Raw genomic sequence first — 23,716 nt, 5'->3', positions numbered from 1 at the left:
CTAACTACTAAAAGAGAGTTTCTCATGTTTAATACTGGATTTTTTTAGATGGACTTTAGTTCTTGGTGGGAGCCAACCTCCCTCAACCCAGATGAAAAAGTTCATTAAAACTGTGTGTGTGTGTGTGTGTGTGTGTGTGTGTGTGTAGGTGTATAAATGTATAGATGTGTGTAGATATGTAATATGTATCTTTATGTGCATATGCATTTGTATCTATGCATATTTATATGTATAATGTATGCATACAGAGAATTACATATACTATTGTTTTTATCTTGGGTAAACATTTAATAGCATGATTCCTTATGACATTTAAAAACCTTATTTTTGTTAATTTTACCCTCCTCCCTCATTCTGTATTCACCTCCCTCCCTTCTCTCTGCATGTAATGGTAATTATTGAATAAAGAAGGCCTGGATTAGAAGAGTGCATGTGGGGGTCTATGAGAAGATTTGAGGGACAAATGTAATTATATTGTAATCTGAAAAATAAAAAAAAATAAATTGTAGTACATGATTAAGCCATGATTAAGAGGGAATCATTGTCAGGAACAGATGATTGGAGAAAGATATGCTTTCAGATCATCAGACTAAATTATGTCAAATACTACATAGCCAGCTAAACTGTGAGTTCATAGCTTTGAAAGGGTCACTAGAAATAGTGTTTTCTCTTTATTACCCCACTGAATGTCATATACTCCTTCAACAGTGCCATGAAGCTCATTTTGTGTTGGCCATATATTACTGAGTATAGGTCTGCCCTTAAGAGTGGCTTGTAAACCCATTGAAATTTTGTCAGAGAAACTAGTTTTCCATTTGTGATCATTTAGCAGTAGGGAATAGCCTCTGGTTTAGTGAATGGGGACTTTTGTCCACTTCTCTTCTCACTGGGGCCACATATGGTACAGACCAGTCCCTTTGCATGCTGCCATATTCTCTGTGAGTTTTTATGTGTGGTGGACCTACAGTGTTTAGCAGGTCATGTTTTCCTGGGGTCTTCTATCCCCTCTAGCTGTAATGCAATAGTAGTACAAAGTTGGTGGGAAAAAGCAACCAATATCTGGTGGATTTAAAGTCTTCTCTCTGAAATGTAATCCAGCTCCAACACTTCTTGGCTGGCTAAGAACCTGAGACTAAATATATCATAGATCCTTTTTTGTATTTCTAAACATCAAGTATTTATATATTTTGAAAACTTAAGTCTAATAGTGCTGACTAGATTTTTGTCAATTTGACATATGCTAGAATCATCTGAGAGGAGAAAAGTTTCATTAAGAAAATGCCTCGCTAACACTGGCATGGAGGTTAAGTGTGCGGAGCATTTTCCTAATTAATGATTGACCTGGAAGGGTCCAGTTCATTGTGCATGGCGCCATACCTGGGCATGGTGATCCTGGGTTGTATAATACAGCAGGCTGAGCAAGACATGAAGAACATGCCAGTATGTATCTTTCCTCTGTGGCCTCTGTATCAGTTCCTGCCTCTAATCCTGTCTTTTCTTCTCTAGGTGATAGAGTATGATCTGAAAGTTGTCGCACAAAACAAACACTTTCTTCCCTAAGGACTTTTGGACATGGTGTTTATCACAGCAATAGAAAATCTGAGGCACTAGTTATAAGAATGTTTGTTCTGAAGTCATTTAAAATTGTGCGTTTTGCCAGTATAACCTGGTTTCTCTTAAATATAGTTTTATTTGTAGTAGGAGTTATTAGAATAAAATAAAATATAGGACTTGTTTTGAAGATAGCTCCCACTGGTATTCCCTTTACCAACATCTGAGCAATGAGCACATCACTAAGATATTGGTGGACATGTGCGTAGCTTCTTTTACATCACTCTTGAATGTACTAATCATGATGATGTGTGCTAATACTACTTTTTATATGAAAATGCAAACCAGGGGAATCTTTGAGAACACTGACTTTTTGTGTACTTTTCCTAATGCTTATCACGGAATGTGAGTTTCCTTAAATAAGGCTCCAAGGGTAGTCATCCATGACAGTGGTTTTTATTTGAGGTAACACGTTGGTAAGTAAAAAGGAAACCATAAACTAGGCAGAGTGGCGTGCTGTGACTGGCAACAGGGTGTATCAAGTGACTGGAATTGGCACTTTTGTTCAAAGAGAGATCCTGAGGCCACATGTGTCATGCTAATACTGACTCCCCTATGAAGTACAGGAACTGACTTTACACTAGCTTCTGTGTATAATTTCCAACAAACTGTTCTGAAGTAATCAAACTCAGCTTTAAACCACAGTGAAAAACCAACTTTGTTTTTCTTTAGACATTTAAGAGTCCAGTAGACCTTAAGGTTAATGAAATCATTCATGATAGCAATATTTATCATGCTGTAATATATTAGATTTTATGAGATGTTTGATTTTTACTCATTGTGAATAGCTACAGCACAACAAATATATCCATTTCCTCTTAGTCTTCTTTAACTTAATTTTAAAACATTCAAATATTTTATAAATGAAAAGCATATTTATATTTTTCCATCACCTTCCTTTTTCTCATTTCAACTCTTCCTATGACCCCTACTTTCTCTCAAACTCATGACCTCTTCTTTCATTATTACAGTAGGTGGTTATTTGTGTGTGTGTGTGTGTGTGTGTGTGTGTGTGTGTGTGTGTGTATTGGATGCATTACAGTTGTTTTTATGTAGATATGTAAGGGCTGACCTATCAGGGCTCTAGTCCCTGAAGAAACCTGACACTCCCTCAGTCGCAGTCTGCAGCCATGAATGTTCTGTAGCTCTTTATCTAGGGATGGGTCCTCATAAAAATTTACTCTCTTCATGTCAGCAGAACAACTTGCCATTGTGACTCTCTTGTTTGAGAACTACATCGTTGGGGGAAAATGGGTTTAGTTTCCCTGTCGTGTCTAGAAACTACTATCTACAATAGGCCTTGCAGTCCTGTCATTCTCCCAATCGTCCGCACTGTCTTCTGAGACTTTTCTTGGGCCTTAAATTAAAAGTAGGCACATATTATAAATGTTGAGGAAAGAAGTTGAACAGTCCTATAACATAAACATTATAAAATGACTCACTCGATAGTTATCACACTTGCTACTCACTAAGACTCTGTCAGTGATTAAATTTCACACACTGTCGAAAGGGACTATTTAGAAGTAGGGGTTGTAGTGTAGGTGTGTTAGTCAGAGTTGAACATCACACATCCACTCATTTCAAGCATTTCGATGAATTTTAAATCTCGCTAACCATCAGTATCTCTTGCAAAAAGATGTTTCTGTGATGCGAGGGGAGAGCTGCACTTACATGGAGGTAAAACGGTAAGTGTGATGCCGTTAGAGCTTGTACTGTTATAGTAAAATGTCAGTAGTATGTTTGCCCCTAAAGTTTATGACCCCTCCAGCACAGAATGCTGTCTAGGCTTGTAGTAAAATGCATGGATTCCTTCTTTGGGGCTATCTTTCTGTGATGATCACTTTTGTGGTCCACATGCATGTAGATGGGTACAGATATTCAATGTTTTGATCCTTGGAGCTCATCACTGAGAAATGAATAAGGGTTTAAGAGTCTTGACTGGATTGGTGTCCATAGTCAGAAGAAGACTCCCCAAAGCAAGGGAGGTGGGCTCCATCCCCTGGAGCTTCTCATCTGCGGTTGTCCTAAGGCAATAAGTCAGTCACAGAAGGAAAGGTGCCAAAGGCCAAATAATGTAGATTCAGAGTGCATGGGAGTCATCCCAGTTAATAAACAGAACAAGACAGCTTAAACTTACTCTAATATCATAAGCTAACTTGATTGACAGAAAGTCTCCTTCAAGAATGAAGTTTAATATTTCTCTCTGTATATTACATAAGGTCCTTTATCAAAATGTTACAATCTAAAATCTATAAACTTAATTTTAACTGATACAATCCATAACCACAAGAAAAGAAGCATAATTTATCAATCAAGTGAAAAAATAAGAAAGGTAAGTGTATAATAATACATGGCTGTATTTCACTGCTTTTGATGGCTAGATAACTAATTGATATTGATATGAAGTAATCAGAATCAGTACATAAGATTTACCTATCATTTGAATAATCACCATTACTAAATACGACAGCTTTTTATGCTTCAAGCTACCTTCATGTGAAGTTCATCTGTGCAAGAGAGATAGTTACAAAATACATACTGAAAATGGAACACAATCACATTATCCAAAACTTCCATTTTTCTAGGGAGAAGTCTGTGTTTCTCTCCAGCCTCATTCATGAGCGATGCTGCTGTTAGCCTCTGCTTGAGCGTAGAGTGTTAAAAATGTATAAAAATACCATAAGTACAGCCATAAATGCCAAAAGAAGTGAGGTAATAAAAGAGAAAGGAAAGGAGGAATGTGGCTCTTCCTATGTAACCACCTATGGTGCCTTTGCCAAGATAGTAATAAATTATGCCAGTGTCATGGTACTGTGTGGTCTGACTGCTAGAATCCAATCAGATCTCCTCATGAATATGCGGACATTTTTGCTGAAATGAGGTGTAGAGCATTGTTTTTCAATGTGAACATAGTTGTGGTTTGAGGGCTGGCATGTATCCTGAATATAAAATTCTATTTTGAAGTATTAGATTCTTTAAGGAAAATATTCATGCAATGCATGAGGTATAGTCTTAGCACAAAGCCTAAAATCGTGAAGTGAATTAAGTGGTCAGCTAACTAATGTTAAAACCATAACTATATGTGTAATTTCTTTAGGGAAGTTCTATTTATTTTATGATATACAGTTCAAAAAATATACAAAAATATTTCATTTTCAAGTATATATTATGCACTATAAAGTTAGTAAACTCATTAAAATATCTAATGGCACTTTAATAATGATAATACTGTTCAGTGCCATCCACTGCATGTGTAAAAATGTGGATGGTTATAAAATCAGTTTCCTTTTGATTTTCACAGATCTGTAATAGGTAATAAGTAATCATAGCTGAAAAATCTTAATTATTTCTAAGACTATATAATTAGTATGTAGTATACTCATATTACTGTAATTTCTTCAATGACTCCTCCATGATGTCTTCATAGTTTCCCTACTATTTACATTCCCATTACAGTATATAAGAGGTGAGTTTTTGCCATACTTTTGCCAGCATGTTTTAAATGTTTACTAGCAGATTGGCTTAACCTTTAACCTCTAAGACAAAATTAATATTTGATATATGGTTACCCAAATGTCTATTTCATTTTGAATTTCATCTTTCAGTATCCCAAGGCGGTAACAATGCTGATGCTGGAGGTAGAAATCCAAGCCCTATCATTGATGGCTTCTTGGTCAGTATTTTAAAAGCCTTCGCATCCACTTTAGACCCTGCTGCCCAATCCAAGACAGGGCGATAAAATCTGACAATATAAAACTGGACATTTTTATTTTTGGTACTTCTAGCAGAGTGCTTAGGGTTGTTCAGGGGCATCGCACATATTAAGTTGTCCACACTGTAGTGGATGACCCTACACTCCTCTTTGTGTTAGTAATGCTCACTAAACTCAATGAGTCATTTAAAACAGACAGAAGTGCTTAAGAAGAAGGGAATATGGAGTTGTGAGAGGGATGTGTTAGAGGGGTTGGGACAACCATTGGGTAGAGATATGATTTAAACACACACCAATTAACTACACTTATCAATTTATCAAAGAATAACAAAGAACATCAAACAAAGGTTTATTTGGAAAGAATGAGGATATAAGCCTAAAGACTAACTTCCTGTGCCAGTTAATATCATACCCTAAAGGCTATGAAACAACAATTCATAATGCACCAGCAATCATAGTCTATGAAATCAATGTTATTCAGGACTTTAAGTTCCCACATTTCTGTAGCTTAATGTAATTATTAGTAATATTCAGAAATGATCATTTCTGTGACTCATTCATAACATAAATCATTAGAATGTCTTTTGTAATGAGGAAAAGTCCCAATTAAAGCCACAAAACAATACCACTTAACACTCACCAGATTGGCAAAAATGTAACAAGTTCCTAAACATAACATTTTGGCAAGGATGATGTATAGTGTGAGCTCAAACAGCTAGACAGTTCACTGATACCATTTTCAAAGGGAATTTGGCATTAGAAGATCCTGACAGAGAGTAAAAAATTATTTAAGCCCCTAGACCTGTGTCCAAAATAGCCCCATTGTTCCAGGATGTCAGGTGTTTAGGGGTTTTGCCAGGTGTTTGCGGTTCTTGCCTTTTTATAGCCCAATGCCAGGTGTTTGTGGGTTTTGTGTCTTTATAAACCCCTTACCCCTTGAGCTCTTCATTGACTCCTCTACCCCTGCGTGGATATGAGTTGTCCCCAGTGCACTGGTCTTTCCTGAATAAACCTCTTGCAGTTTGCATCAAGACTGTTTCTCGTGAGTGATTTGGGGTGTCGCCTCTCCTGAGTCAGAACGTGGGGGAGTCCTCATGTTGTGGGTCTTTCATTTGGTGCATGGGCCTGGAATCGTGACCGCCCCTCACACCCAAGAATCGACTTGGAGGTATGGGGATCCCCTCTGGAACATGTGTGTGCCTGCTGGTATCTCTGTTCTGAGTGTCTGTTTTCTGTTTTCTGAAACAAACGTGTGCTTGTTGTGTTGGTTTGTTCATCTGTGTTTCATCTGGGATAGCGCGACCACCCTTGTCTCTGAAGACCTGCTTGGAGGTGAGATTTCTTTTCTGAAACTGTTTCTGTGTGCCAGCAAAGTTTGGAGGTTTCTGTTTGCAGTCGCTGACATCTCACAAGAGACAGAGACCTGAGTCTTGAGATGAGACCTGGAGTGTGATTGGCAGTGCTAGGATCACTGACTGCCACTCTGGGGGATACCTCAGAATGAGGGGAAGGACTCCAGGAGTCTGACTGGGATGGGGGTGAGGACCAGCCCGATCTTCTGCATCCTTGGATTGGTTTTGTATATTTGTCAGTCTTTGTATGTGTATCTCTTGTGTCTGTTTTGTGTTTTTCGTGACTTGGACAATGGGACAGACTGTGACAACCCCCCTAAGTTTGAAATTAGATCACTGGACTGAAGTTAGGTCGAGGGTTCACAACCTTTCAATGGAAAACAAGAAGGGACCTTGGCAGAAATTTTGAGCTTCCGAGTGGCCAACATTTGACATGAGCTGGCCAGAGGGAACTTTTGACTTGACTATAATCTTTGAAGTTAAAGCCATTGTCTTTCAGGACGAACCTGGGTCCCACCTGGACCAGCAGCTCTACATAACTGTGTGGCAAGACCTTGTCCTGAATCCACCCCCATGGGTCAAACCGTGGATCCCACGGCGGAAACCAGGCTCCTGATCCCTGGCTCTCCACGGACCAAAAGTGAAACTGAAGATTCCTCCCGAAATGGAGCCTTCACCTCAGCCCTCAGCTTCCCCAAGATCTTTTCTGAGATCAAGGGGCCTCCTGAGTGGCCAGAACCTCTTCCTATGCCTCCCTATCCCTTGCTGCCTCCGGCTCCTGCACCCCCAGGACATCTAGAGGCCGCCCCTGGGGCCAGTGGCTGTGCAGTCAGAGGACCAGCAGCTGGGACCTGAAGCCAGCGTGCACATCGTCCCATCAAAGATGAGGTTCCTAATACCATGTCTGCCTTTCTTTTGCGCACAGTGGGGCTACCTGTGGACCCTCTCTCCAGAGTCTTCAATACTGGCCATTCTCATCAGCTGATATCTATAATTGGAAATCTAACCATCCTACTTTTTCAGAAAATCCGGCTGGACTAACCAGCCTGGTAGAATCATTAATGTTCTCTCATCAGCCCACTTGGGATGCTTGCCAACAGCTTTTGCAGGTTCTTTTCACCATAGAAGAAAAGGAAAGAATTCTCTTAGAGGTCTGGAAGAACATCCCAGGGATTAAAGGGGCCCCCCCGACCAATTTGCCCAACAAGATAAATGCAGGGTTCCCTCTCCACAGACCTGACTCAGACTGTAGCTCAGCTCAAGGTAGGGAGAGGTTGACAGTTTACTGCCGGGCTCTGGTGGCAGGTCTCAAGGGCGCCCCATTACTTCTCTTACCTTGCGCCACTAATTTGGCGCAAGGTAAGAGAAGTAATGCAGGGGCCAAACGAGCCCCTGTCTGTTTTCCTAGAGAGGTTAATGGAGGCTTACAGATGCTATACTCCCTTTGACCCGACCTCTGAGGGGGAACAAGCTGCAGTAGCTATGGCTTTTATAGAGCAGTCAGCATCAGACATTAAAAGAAAGTTACAGAGACTGGAAGGGTTACATGCCATGGTTACAGGATATAGTTAGAGAGGTAGAGAAAGGATTTAGTTAGAGAGGCAGAGAAAGTGTTTAACCGGAGAGAGGCCGAGGAAGAAAAGGGAGAGAGGGAAAAGCGCGAGGAAGAAGAAACGGAAAATAGGAGAGATCGAAGGCAGGAGAGAAACTTAAGCAGGATTCTGGCCACAGTAGTAGGAGAGCGTGAGGGAAGAGGTAGATCTGAAAATATATGGACAGGTTATCTGGGCAACAGGGAATCTAGACCTGGTGGAAGAAGACCCGTCAGAAAACTTTGGGAAAAGACCAATGAGCATGTTGTAAAGAGAAAGGACACTGGGCGCGAGAATGCCCTAAGAAGAAGGGGAAGGCCCCTAAAGTCCTGGCTCTAGAGGATGATGATTAGGGGAGAAGGGGCTCGGGCCCCTTCCCGGAGCCTAGGGTAACCCTGACTATGGAGGGTACCCCTATGGACTTTCTAGTAGACACTGGAGCAGAACACTCTGTTTTGAAACAACCATTGGGAAAATTCAAAAAACAAACAAACAAACAAACAAACAACCACAGTAATTGGAGCCACAGGCCAGAAACGATACCCTTGGACCACTGCACATACTGTACATACTGCACATACTGTAGACTCAGGCAAAGGACAAGTGAGTCACTCTATCTTGGTCACCCCTGAATGTCCCACACCGCTTCTGGGGACGAGTCCCTCTTTCTTGGTGTCCCTGAGTGGCCCACACCACTTCTGGGGACAAGTGAGTTCCTCTTTCTTGGTCACCCCTGAGTGTCCCACACCACTTCTGGGGAGAGACCTTTAGACCAAACTGAAGGCCCAGATCAGATTCACTCAAAAAGGGCTGAGAGTAAGTTTGGAATCTCCTGCCTCCATGATCCTGGCCCTACAACTTGAAGAAGAGAATCGCCTGCTACCCCTATAGGGGTGAGGCAATATCCAATGAGCTGTGAGGCTAGGAATGGAATTAGGCCACGTATTCAGAGACATCCAGGTATTTTGGTGCCTTGTCAGTCGCCCTGGAATACCACTCTGTTGCCTGTAAAGAAACCCGGCATGAGTGACTATCCACCTGTCCAAGATCTGAGAGAAGTCAACAAGAGGGTTCAAGACATTCACCCAACTGTTCCTAATCCCTATAACCTCCTCAGCTCACTCACCCCAGAACGAAAATGGTATACAGTCCTTGATGTAAAAGATGCTTTCTTCTGCTTAAAGTTACATCCCTCCAGTCAGCCTATATTCGCCTTTGAGTGGAGAGACCCTGAAACTGGACAAACTGGACAACTGACCTGGATGCAGCTACCCCAGGGGTTCAAGAACTCCCCCACCCTTTTCAATGAGGCTCTGCATTGAGATTTGGCCTCCTTCTGAGCTGAAAACCCCCAGGTGACTCTGCTTACATTGATGATCTACTCCTTGCTGCGACGGAGCAGGAATGCAGGCAAGGGACTAAGAAACTGTTAGATGAACTGGGTGAGTTGGGGTACCGGGCCTCTGCTAAAAAGGCCCAGTTGTGTCAAACAGAAGTTGTCTATTTGGGATACACTCTGCGGGATGGGAAGCGGTGGCTGACAGAGGCTAGAAAAAAGACTGTGACTCAGATACCAGTGCCGGCTACTCTGAGGCAGGTGAGAGAATTCTTTTGCACAGCTGGGTTCTGCAGACTTTGGATACCTGGGTGTGCAACACTAGCTGTATTCCCTGACTAAAGAAAGTGGGGAATTTAAATGGACATCAGAACATCAGAAAGCATTTGAAGATATTAAGGAGGCGCCGTTGACTGTGCCGGCCTTGGCACTGCCAGATTTAACCAAGCCCTTCACCCTTTACATTGAAGAAAGGGTGGGAGTAGCCAGAGGGGTTCTTACTCAGACTCTAGGGCCATGAAAGAGGCCCGTGGCGTATCTGTCTAAAAAGCTGGACCCAGTGGCCAGCGGATGGCCCACATGTCTGAAGGCCATTGTAGCAGTAGCCTTGCTTGTTAAGGATGCCGACAAGTTAACTTTGGGACAACACATAACTGTGGTGCCCCCCCCCCCACTCTCTTGAAAGCACTATCTGCCAGCCCCCAGACTGATGGATGACCAATGCCTGAATGACTCATTATCAGAGTCTGTTGCTGACTGAGCAGGTAATGTTTGCCCCTCCTGCTATCCCCAACCCTGCTACCCTCCTACCTGAGACAGAAGACTCCTAGCCCATCCACTGCTGTGCTGACATCCTTGCGGAAGAAACAGGAGTCAGGAGTGATCTGCATGATCAGTGGCCGCCAGGCATTCCAAACTGGTATATAGACGGAAGCGGAAGCAGCTTTTTGGTGGAGGGTGAAAAGATGGCAGGGTCAGCGGTGGTAGATGGCAAATATGTGGTGTGGGCCAGCAGCCTGCCAGAGGGTACGTGGGCCCAGAAAGCTGAGCTAATTGCCCTGACCCAAGCCCTTAGGATGTGTGGGATACAAGTCGTCCCCAGTGCACTGGTCTTTCCTGAATAAACCTCTTGCAGTTTGCATCAAGACTGATTCTTATGAGTGATTTAGGTTGTCGCCTCTCCTGAGTCAGAACGTGGGGGAGTCCTCACCTGTGGGCCTTTCAGCATCATTCAGGAAGCTGTGAAGGAGAAGACCCAAGTTCATAACTCCACTCTTGGAAAATATCTTAACAATATCCTAACAGTATTCTAACATTGTCTCAGCTTTGCCAGGGGCCACAGAAATCAGTGTTGAGACCTCATAACAGTGCTGGTATTTGTTCTAGAAGATCAAAAACAAAAAATAAAACCAAACATAAAACCAATGAATTAGGAATAAATTCATACATGTTATATTCCTTGTTAAAAATGATGAACCATTGCTTCATGAACAAATACAACTTCATCTAATGCTCACGTTATTTAATAAAAGGTAAGCAGTAACTGAAGGAATAAATTTAAAAAACAAAACAAAACAAAACAGTTTACAAATACTGAAATACAACTGTTTCTAGGATCTAAAACAGAATAAGACTACTTGTAAATGGATGGCTAATCATTCTCTTCCTCCAGTCAATGGTTTCTCTTGACGAAGTGTTCACTCATTTACTAGGGAGATCATGTCATAAAGAAGCACAGGAGCGTCTAGTTATTCACAGTAGTAAGCAGGAAGCCACACATACATCTCTGCTATTGCTCCTTGTCAGAATATACTGGCTTGTACTCAGTCTTAAAAGATGAGAAATTGGAACATCTTATGAAATTGAGCCTCATGGCACTTACACCGGAGGGAAGGACAGGGGAAAGGGATCTGTTACAGAGATTATATGCCCCCACAGTGACAAGATGATTTGCCGTTAGGCAGGTTGAAATTTCCACAGAAACCAGTCAAAATCATACAAGAAGACACACAGTTCATTCTGTGGTGACACTCAGGCCAGAAGACAGGTACAGAGAATTTGATGTTAAATCCTCAAGAATCTCTTTTATGTAAGAGCATCTTTTATTTTCCTCCTAACCCATTCTGAATTGTTATATAACTCTATTTACACAAATTAAATTCATTTGCACCCGAAGTGATGCTGAGGATCTCAGTAGAAATGGATTCTTGTGCTTTTCTGGTGATTTCTGAGTCGGAAGTGGTTGTCTTAATTAAGTCCTTCCTTCTCCTTATCAGACTCTTATATTTGGGGTTCAACAACTCAGAATATTGGGGCTTCTCCGCTATGTCTGGTTTTCCACAGAATTGTACACATGGATACTATCTTGGTCATATTCAACCAAGTCTTGCTATAAAATTGAGAATCTTTCCAGCAAATATTTAAATAACTCAAGCTGTTAAGAAATCTGAATGTCTACATGGAGAATTGACCTTGGAGACTCAGTATTCATTGGCAAAGTGCCTACTCCCTTATCACTCTGATACTGTACATTATTCTTCAGGAAGCAAGAAACTCTCTAGTTTTGAGTTTAAACCAATGTTCTAAATATTCCATTTTGAAGGCAGATGCATAGATTCATGTATCAGTCAGTAGAATATCTACCTTAAAACCAAAACTGACTCTCTAAGGGTGACATTATATGAGATTGTAAAGTATTAGTGAGTTATTAAAGTTCTTTTCTATGCATGAGGTATAAACTCTGTTTACAAATTATTGTGTTCTGCTTATCAAGAAACTTTAGGTAGGCTTAGTGAGTAACAGTTTTTAAATTCTATTTTAAACATATTGTTTGCCTGGTTTTTTTTATACAAATAACAGCTAAATTAAGATCTCATAACTTTTAAAAAAAAAATTATACCCATTGCTGCTAGCTGCATAACGGTACACCCAGCATCTCCGGGAGAGACAGACCCTCTGCATTCTTGTGACTTTTCTCTATGTTTCTGGAGAAATGCTGGTAGACAGTCTTTCCAGCCAGAAAAGATTCTCAATGCAAGGAAATATTAGTTTAACACTAATTAAACTCCACAAATAAAGCATCTGTTTAAACCCACAAGTTTTCCCAAACACAGAAATCTCTGCTTTTCATAGTCCTGTGTAAATTAACGCCCACCACCATTACCTTGGCAGACAAACACGGAACACACTTCTCATGAGTCTTTCCTTGGATGGAATTTTTCCCATTGCTCACCGGCCTGTTTGACCTCTGTGATCTGTGCTCCTGTAGACCTTGACCATACTCTGTCCTTCCTCCGTGGTCTTGCTAAGTGTAAATTCCCTAAACCCTGATGCTCAACATTCCTTTGCCTGTTACTTGACTTGCCATCAGCCAGGCCTGACCTTCAGGCCCGAGATTTTTGGCTTGGCTCTGTTAGTGGTTGTATTAAATCTGTTATGAATACATCAGAGTGTAGAATTGTGGTAACTCTCTTTTTTTATTTTTTTATTTTTTGGTTTGGATGTCAATCACATAGTACCCAGATGTTACTTTTTTTTAGTACTCTATACACTGTGTTCTCTTCTGGACAAACACTGCTGGCAAGTGATAGGACCCACAAAAATAAACTAGAGTTTGCTGATTCAGTTTCTAAACTTGTCTGGATTTATAGCTGTGTTGTCTTGGTGCATGCAAGATGCTTCATCTGTCTATATAGCTGTTTTTCTACATTGACAAATGTAAATGGTAGAAATTATTTTGTTCTAAAGACACTTTAAATGTAATGCATATATGTAAAACATTTAACTCTTCTTGGAAAAGGATTAAATATTCTTGATTTCTATTCTATTGTGCTTTCACCTCATCTTACAGTCTTTATTTATGACAGAAATTTCTGTAAGCATAATTGTATTCACTCTGATGCATGAAAAGAACATACCAAATCACTCTCTCATGAATGTATCCTTTTTTAAAAAATTAAAGTAAATTCTAAAAGAAATTAAATTATCCATCTGGGGGTTAGAGAGAAAAAAAACACATTACTTCATCAACTTAACATGTACGATGCATAAACAGGTACCTAGGCTAGGTAGCAATGAAAGAATGACAATAGGTACACATTCTGCTACAAACTAGTCAGGAATGAAAGCTTCAGAATATTAATGGAAGACAAAAAGATTAGATAAAGAAACAGTAATGCAAGCACTAAAATCCAATTCAAGGCTATATACAGAGTGAGAAGAAAAAGTAAAAGAGACAGTTGGTTTAAATGAAAAATGTAAATTGAGTTACTGATTTTCACTGGGAGTATATTGGTCTGTAATTGCAAGGGAGTTAGCCAGATGCATGTTAAAGTTAATTCTAGGAGAGTGGCATTTTGCAGATTTCTAGTGGTTTTTCTTCTAATATTTCTTTGTCATCTGTCATAGCCACTTTAGGAAATAAAAATATTTTAGCTTGTTTAGTGGGAAAAAAAAATCAGAGAAGGGTTCTCTCTATAATGTTTCAATGGCTGTATTTAGATAGATTTTTTTTTTTCATCTAATCATTCTGGATTCCAAATTTGGTTGAATTCAATGGACCTTTGGTTAACACCACTACCAACTTTGTGCTTATAAAAAAGCTTAAAACAGCAAGCACCCTTGAGGATTCAAAATATCAGTCTTTCCTCAGTTTAGAACTGAGGCACCAGATGTTTTTTATGAGCTCAAAGAGGTCATGGGTCTAAACGATGACTCTTGTTTTGACACTGGCTCTGCTTTAGGGTTGCAGAAGCCCTTCCTTCACACAGAGCCTATCCCTGTGTACCTCTTTCTCTGCCTCCCCCAATTTCACCTCCCCACCCATAAAATTCTTCCTTCTCCCCTTGCTTCATATCTCTATATGGTGATAAGCACATCTTGCATTCTTTAAATGTCTTAATGAAGCCTGAACATCAGACTAAGTTTCTAACCACAGGAATTTAGTTATTATTTCCTTCTTCCTTTGGTAATAGTTGTTTGAGATTGAAGGTTTCAATGTAAAAACTAAGTATGTCATTTATTAATGTTTGTAAATTCCATTGTGGTGTTTCTGGCTCAGCTTGATCTAATTTAAACTGTTCTAGGAATTGGGGAGGATTGGATTAACATCAAAAGGAGATAGACTTGCCCCAGTTTTCGTCTCTACTCCTGCAGTGGTAGAAATATTAGGGCCCCTCGACTCTAGGACATAACACCTTTAAGAATCAAGAGAAATTCCCCTCTGGCAGGGTCTAGATATAAGCTGGAACTCCAATCTTCTAATGGATGCTGGTATAACTTGAGTTGCTGCTGTTACGTGACAGCCCACTGTGGTTTTTATTCTGTTGCTTATATTCAGTTCCTTCATGGAGATATAGAGCACCCTAAAACAGATCTTGGGGTCAGTCTGTGAGCAACATATTGAATTGCATGCAGTTTCAGCATCACTACATCATGTTATGATCATCACAACCAATACGTTAGTTGTAAGTGAAAGTGACAGGAAAATAGCGTAACAGTTATTCTCAGTGGCTCTCTTCTCTGACATGAAAGGAACATGATGTTCTTTTGTATTCTATAATACCTATAAAGAAGTATTTTTTTTCCATTTATAACATCATAACACCTTATAAATCTAGCAGATCACTGTGAAGTATAGAAAACAGGAAAAAAAGAAATGAAGGAATGAAGTGAGGGAGTGGGAGGAGAGGGTTAGTAGACTAATATATGAGATTTGGCATTCATTTCTTATTCTACATTGTCTAATGATCTTTTTAAATCTAATCTAACAAACCTTAAATATAATATTAAAATCCTAATATTATTCAGGGAATTTTTTCTTTAGACCTTTTGATTCACATGGGTATATTTTTCTAATGCTTATCTAATAAAATTTAATGAGCCTCTAGATTGTTTGAATTGTCTATTTAGGAAAATCAATTCTTTCTTGCCAGTTTTAAGTGTTGTAATATAATAAATAATAATAATAATAATAATAATAATAATAATAGTAATAAAACTTATCAGATCTTTGGGTAAACCGGTCAAAAAAAAGAAAAAAAGAAAAGAAAAGAAAAGAAACCATGTGTAGTTTGTTTAAAATTATGTGAGGACATAAGGAATGTTTTTCAACAGGGATCTTGAGGAAACAAAATCGTGTTCATGAAATATTCTTAGTACTTGTTGCAGATTTTGCAAACAAAATCTTAATAACTTCATTACTTTTAGTTCATTACTTTTACTCATTGTTGGTCTGGATATAATATATGAGAAAATATTAATAAATGAATTGTCTTTTTATCATGAAATTTTTGATGGAAATATGGTATCTTTACATCCAGCCCTCTTGCTTGGAAGTGGAATCTTTCTGCCCTGTGAGACTCCATCCTCCATGCCTTCACAGCTGGTACCTCTATCTATTCACTCATCCTTGTGTCCAGAATGAGGCTTTGACAGCGTATTCTGGATAAGTAGCTTTATTTATTATTATTTTTTTGTTGTGGTTTTTTGAGACAGGGTTTCTCTGCATAGCCCTGACTGTCCTGGAACTCACTTTGCAGACCAGGCTGGCCTCGAACTCAGAAATCCGCCTGCCTCTGCCTCCCAAGTGCTGGGATTAAAGGCGTGTGCCACCATGCCCGGCTCTGATAAGTAGCTTTAATTAAGGAAAGTTGGCTAGGCAACCGAAAGCACTTCAAGCAGAGTTCTTCGTATATGTTGCAAATTGAGGATTATGCTATTAATTAATTTATCTATTTGTTTGCTTATTTATTATTTGTTTTTCTTTCACAGATTTTATCTTGACCGCTCTTCCTCTCCGTTCCTCTCTGGCCTTGCTGTCCCTCTCCCTCACCTCCACTTTTCTTCCACTTTCCTTTAGAGAAGAGCTGGCCTCCCAGGAATGCCAATGGAACACCACAAAACAAGATGCAGTAAGACTAGGGACACACCCTCATATCACAGCTTGCCAAAGCAACCCAGCAGGAGGAGAGGGGTCCCTGGCAAAAGAGTGAGAGATGCTGCCTCTCCTACTGTTAGGAGTCCCCACAAAAATCTGCAGCTAAAGAACCAGAGTATGCATACAAAGGACCGAGTACAAACTCAGGCAGGGTCCATGATTGGCAGGCACTTCAGCCTCGGTGAGCCTCGGTGAGCTCTGCATAGCTGGTTTTGTGTGCTTTCTTCTCATGATATGCCTCTAGTTCCCACAATCCTTTCTCCCACTCTTCAGTATTCCCAGATCTCCACCTAATGTTTGGCTGTGGGTCTCTGCGTTTGCTCCCAGATGATAATGCTTTGAAATGTAATAGAAATATATCAGTTTCCCTCCTCCCTTCCTTCCCCCATTCCTTCCAAGTTATGCTTCCTTAAGCCTTTCACACATTGCCCCCTTATTAGTTGACTGTAGTTTTTTTGTTTGTTTGTTTGTTTGGTTTGGTTTGGTTTTGGTTTTTTCTTTGTTTGTTTGTTTGTTTTTTTTTCCTGAGGAGAGAACCAGTGCATTTCCCCTCCTATCATGCTAAAAATATGAATGGATATTTCCACTTTTCAGTCTTGTGTGTGCAGCCATTTCTAGGTGAGGGTATTTCGCAGAAGACTCCATGGCTTTTATGCCTCTTGTATTCTTCCCACTGCCTCTTCAGTGATGTTCTCTGAGCCATAGATGCAGGAGTTATCATGGTGTTCTTCTCTGCATTGTGTCCAGTTATGGTTTTCTCTTGTGTTCGCCATTTTCTATAGAGAGAGGCTATACTACATAAAGGTCTATTTTATAAAGTCTATTTTTGTAGCCGTTTGTTACCTCTCAGGGGTTCAGGGTAAGCTCCTATTTCATCACACACTTAGAATACAGGACCTGGATTATTTGAACTAAACCTAACTCCTTTGCTTCAGCATAGCTTCTGTGATTCAAAAAAAAAAAAAACCCAATACTATGCAAGGTATCAAAGGGAAACAGTTTTTCCCAGCTGTAATACCTACAGTCCAGCATATCAAGATAATAGTGGCTGGATTTGTCTGTCAATTTGATACAAGATGGAGTTATCACAGAGAAAGGAGCCTCCCTTAAGGAAATGCCTCCATGAGATCCAGCTGTAAGGCATTTTCTCAATTAGTGATCAAGGCTCGGAGAGCCCACTGTGAGTGGTGCCATCCCTGGGCTGGTAGTCCTGGGTTCTTTAAGAAAGCAAGCTGAGCAAGCTAGGGGGAAGCAAGCCAGTAAACAACATCCCTCCATGGCCTATGCATCAGTTCCTACCTCCAGGTTCCTGCCCTGTGTGAGTTCTTGTCCTGACTTCCTTTGGTGATGAACAGCAATGTGGGAGTGTAAGCTGAATAAACCCTTTCCTCTCCAACTTGTTTCTGGGTTATGATGTTTTGTGCAGGAATAGAAACCCTGACTAAGTCACAAGATACTCTTAAATGTGCAATAAATGACCCTCATGTGTTGGTGGGAATAAAAAACTGTCTAACTGGATTTAAAGCTCACCTGACAGGAGGGCAATTATGTATGTTACTGTAAACCTAACCAGTGTCATATGGCTAGTGAGGTGATGGGCTCTAGAAAAGAATCATTTTCAACCACTTTGTTAAGCCAGAAAAATTCCTTTCTACATTCCAAATCTTATGCTTACATCCAATTATTGTTCTCCCCGAAATGAGAACCTATTTTATTTTTTCAAATATAGAAGCTTGAAAGTCTCAGTGTTTCAGAAAAATATCTCTTCAGTAAAACACCTTCTGTCTAGTAGTACATACATATAACCACATGTGTACATATAACCACATGTATACATATAACCACATGTATACATACAACCACATGTGTACACCCATAGCGCAATATTGGAAAGCCAGGATGAACTTTGTAGACACTCATCACTTAAGTAAAGTGACTATTCAAACCAGAACTGTTTTAAGGTGATATGAGATAGGTGGACAGTTTTATTAATAGAAAAAACTGAATAGTGAATATATTTCTTAATGTCATTAGCATTGTTTGAAACATAACAGATTTAGTTGCTCCAACTTAAGGCTTATTTCATTTAGACCCAGGAATTTGGATTGGAGCCACTCAACCTAGCTTTCATTGAAGGACAGATTTTATGGTATATCTTCCCTTGATTCACAGACAAAATTTCTTAGACTTGGAGTACTAGTCGAGACAAACTTTAGCATTTTGCTATACAAGAGCCTTGGCTCTAAATAATTAGTCCACATTTTCTTTGAAACTAGTGGGGAAAATAAGGAAGCATTCTTTATTGTGATGTAGGTCAGAGAACAGAAAAGAAGGTAGAATATCTGTGACATATGGGGGAAAAATAAAGAAACTGGAAGGGAAGGTAAAGAAAGATTCAATGTAAAATATTCGCGAATTTGATTGATCAAAAGCCCTTTCCTCTGTATAAGGGTTTTATTCAATTGTTTTAAGGTATGCTGTTTTGTTTGCTATTTTTGTTGTTGTTCATGTTCATGATTGTTATGGATGAATGTATGTCTGTGCTCCATGTGCATGTCTCAACTGTAACAAGGCCAGAAGATGGCATCAGATAGCCTGGAAATGGACTTATAACAACGTGTGAACCTTCATGGAGGTGATCTACGGTGAGTCCAAGTCCTCTGGAAAAACAGCCAGTGCTCTTAACTGCTCTGTCATCTCTCCACCCCTTAGTTTTCTGGAGTTTTGACATTTGATTGTGCCAGAGCATGCATGCTTAAAGTATGAAATTTTGAATTGTCTTTATTTGAAATAGTGAACAAATTCACATTATAATACTGTTTCATCTAAATTCTCTGCATTGTACAGACTCTTTCATCAGACCCTGGATACGCATTTAAAGTATTCCTCTACTTGTTTAACACATTGTAAAGAGACTTTGGCCCACGGACATCGAAACATTCCATGAGGCAGCAAAGAGAGATGGCTCACTTCCAGGCAGAGGAATGTGAGATTATCAGATAGGCCAAACACTGTTTATTTGCATATTTCTACATAGTCCAAGTCCAAGGATATTAGTATGAATTAATATGCATTATTCTAGAATACTATCAGCACATCTAACATGTAGTCAAAATTGTTTTTGTATTAAAGCATGCTGAGGTTTTATTTACCTTATTAAGCATTTCAATAGTTAGAATTCCTCAAGCAACTCAAAATATATGTCCACTATTATCAGCTTTCACACTTTCCTGAGGAGTAGCTTTCTCAACAGCCTTAAAAGTTTTCTTTTTTACTGAATATTTTTTTTTACTTACATTTCAAATGTTATCCCCTTTCCCGATTTCCCCACTACAAACCTCCTATCTCATCTCCACTCACTTCTTCTATGAGGGTGCTCCCCCACTCCCACCTAACCGCCCTTACATTCACCTACACTGGGGCATCGAGACAAAGGATCTCTCCCCCCCATTGATGCCACATAAGGCCATCATCTGCTACCTATGCATCTGGAGCCATGGGTCCCTCCATGGGTCCCTCACTTAGACAATATTTGCTAAGTGAGATTGCATTCCACTAACATAAGTTAGCCTTTATGTAACCATTTGTCCACTTCTGATGGTTACATTTCTGAAGGTTTTCTTAATGTTATGATAGCAATAATTTTATTTCAGCAACTCATGATGACATTAACTATAATCTATGTAACACTCCCCAAAGTTCATTTTTAATTAAGATTCTTCAGGAATTAGATAATTGAGCATGAGCTCATATTATGGACAGCTTCCAAGAAGTAACAATAGTTATGTTAGAGAACTCTGTTACCTAGTAACAAGAGCACCATAGCATGTCCATAATATTTTACTAACAAATCAAAATTGTCCCACAGTTCTCACAGGCAAGAGTATGCTAGAAAATTCAGAACGTGATAACTTCCTCATGGTTAATAGTTTTATTTTATTTTATTTTATTTTGTCTCCATGTTTCTCTTATAAACACTACCTTAATTTTTTTTTTTTTTTGTACTTCATCCTGGAAACTGCTTTGATTAGAAAATGTAAGCCAAATAAATGGAAGCAATACCACTGAACTAATCTTTGATTGTACACCTGGAGTCTACAACAGGATTACGAGGTTTCTGAAACAAGAAGGTGCTAAATAAGTATAAGAAAATAAGTCTAAATGAAATCATGTGTGATAATAGTAAGAAACAAGTTTGAGAAAGAAAGAGAGACCTATGAACAGGTCACAGGATCTGAAGGAGTCCAACATATGTGTAACTGTGAAAAGGAAAGAAGTGAGAACAATGTGTTTGTTAATATAAATGATAAACTGCGGCTTGAGGTTTCAGGGTCTTCCATTGGCTCCCTTGCTAATGGTTCAGTCCCCAGTTAGTGACGAATCTAGGAGACAGTGGTAACTGTGGATATGTTTGGGGAGTTTTATCTCTTTGTTTGCCTCATCTCTGTTTTTACTTCCTATCTTCTAAGAGGTGAATAACTCACCTTCACCATAAGCTTCCACAGTAATGCCCAGACTCACCTATGGTCTAAACCAAAGGATTCAGCTGATCAGGTGTTGAAAACTCTCATACATTGATTCAAAATAGTTATTTCCTCCTTTGCTTTTGTGAGATATTTGTCACAGAGATGAAATTTTAACTAACATAATAAATCAGATTTAAAACTTCTCAAATTTAATGGTAAAAATGCGTATTTTCAGATATACATTGCGTTGTAAATAGGAATCAAATAGAAATAAGCAAAAGTGTCATGATGAATTAAGGAATGACAGTCAGAAAGAGTCCACATCTTGGAAATAGGAGAAAAATCAAAGTGATAAGATTCTACACAGCAAGCACATCTACCAATAATGAAGAGAAACTAAGCATATTTTCAGATGAAAATAATCAGAAGAGATGTAAAGACTTCCATGGGTCTGATGATCTATAGCTATCTAGATTGAATCTGGTAATCCAAACATGACTTCTTCAAAGCCAGCTTAGTCATGAAAAGTTGTTTATTTCTAAATTTTTACATTTGTCTGTGTCTGGCAAATATTTCTTGTTGTGTTAAATGCAGAAATTCCACTGAATAAAAGGCAAGTCATTCCTTGGAGCTGTTTGATGTTGCTTTGGCCTGATTTGAGACCAGACCCACCACTGTCTAAACAGTATGCTCTGTTGCTAGAGTTGTAATTGGCTGTGACTCATTATGTCTAGAGTTTGGGTGGCTACAGTATTATGGAAACTTGGGAAATGGGAATCTGTGATGTACCATATGTCTGTGGATCAGCTAGGTTTCCTGAGGTCTAGACAGTGGTGGCCTGGAAAATTTTTGTCAATATGTGTTTCACAAGGCATAGTATGTGAATATTATTTATCAACATTATTTTTTAATACCATCTTGAAATATTTCTGTATGATTTCCTATAACATCTTAAGAGATGACAACTCGGTAATTAATGCCTAGGCATGTTGCATAGTGAGGTATATTCTAAAAAAATGGGCTTCATTAAATATTCATATCCTCATTACTTTTATTCATAACTTTTTAGCACAAGGAGATAATTTGTTTGAAAATATATAAAATGCAAAGCTCATATTCACACCATAGAATAGTTTATCTTGATACATATTATATTTTTAATAAACATTGTATATATTGTCTGCATATTTATGTTTGCAGGTAGCAAACATACAGGTTGTTCATCACCAGAAAACCCAGAATACAAATCCAAATAAAAATTTAAATATCTTCAACATAAGTTATCCACTAAATAAGAATATTAATTTTAAAGTTCTTAGGTGTTGATAACTAATGAAATTGCTGTAATTTAATTTAAACAATTCTGTTTTAAGAATATCTTGGTTCCATAAATTATAGTTCATTTGCAAGTGATGAATTTAGTTGGAAATTGAACTGATAAATCTATGTTCTCAAATATGTGAATTTCCCATAGGCAAAAGGAGGCTTGATGACAAACATTGATAATAGAAATATATCTACACACACACACACACACACACACACACACACACACACACAATTCTTGAGTTTTTATCCAGATTGTTTCTGGGTCACAGGAAGCATGTAATGTTGCGCTGTGTCTTTTATATTCAATGGATCATAATTGTCTACTCTGGCATAATTAGTCTAAATTACTGTTAGAAGTATTGGATTTCCCAGAACACATACAAGAAAGTGGTGGAAATTCCTGGACACTATCAGGGAATTCCCCTATCCTCTCCTTTATCCAGGTCAGTACCAGGAAGAAATTACTATTTTTTAAGAGTCATTATTCCCTAGGAATTCTTATTCAAATGCTTAGTGAGCATATTATTAGAACTAGCATAGAAGCAGGAGAAATCCAATGAGGCAAATCACCACCCTAAAATGAATAGCTGCAGTCAAGTCTCCAAGAGAGGTTACAAGCTTAGCACTGGCACAATGTGATGTGTGGAAAGGGTCCAGAAAGAAAAAAAGCTCACACTGTCAAAAAATAATCATCCTTTTACTTTTAAAATAAAGGGGGAAAAAGTAGGTATCTAGAGTGAGCCCCGCACAGAGATGGAATTGGATCCATCCAAACAATTGGCATCCAAAGACTACACTAAAAGAGTACTTCTAGGGAGTTTATTTTTCTTTATTTCCTTCCTTGTATATTCTCAGCACTTGTTTAATTTGTTAAAGAGAACGGATCAGCAGATCTAATCAACAGAACTGCACTATTTCTACTTGTTGTGATTTCTGGAGACGAAGAATCACTTTCTTTTCATTTCCTGTTCAGACTTGAAATGTTGCATTGGTTTCCAGATTAGAGGATTTTTCTGGCAAAGATGCTGTGCTATGTATTATAAACACTTATCTGTTCATTCTTCCCGGAGTATCACATAGCATTATTTCCTGTATCTTGGCAAAAATTGAGACAGTTACAATATTCAAGATCAGGAACTATTCCCTTCGACTTATGAGGTAAGGTGTCCAACACCAGTACTTTCATTGTTTACTTAGTTCCGAGCAGTTAACTGGCAATTAGTCACTGCTGTTTTAATAACCCCAAGGACACAATTCATGCTTCAGCAAGTTTTCATCTTCCCCACATGTACTTACTATCACTTAATCTTCTGGCAATAGCTCTAAATATTTGATGATCTAGCCCTTGTTGTCCTCTTCTTATTTCTGGGAAATGGAATTT

The sequence above is a fragment of the Mus pahari genome, chromosome 12 (assembly GCF_900095145.1).
Source record: "Mus pahari chromosome 12, PAHARI_EIJ_v1.1, whole genome shotgun sequence".
NCBI classification, from domain to species: domain Eukaryota; kingdom Metazoa; phylum Chordata; class Mammalia; order Rodentia; family Muridae; genus Mus; species Mus pahari.
Note: the sequence above shows the minus strand (reverse complement) of the source record.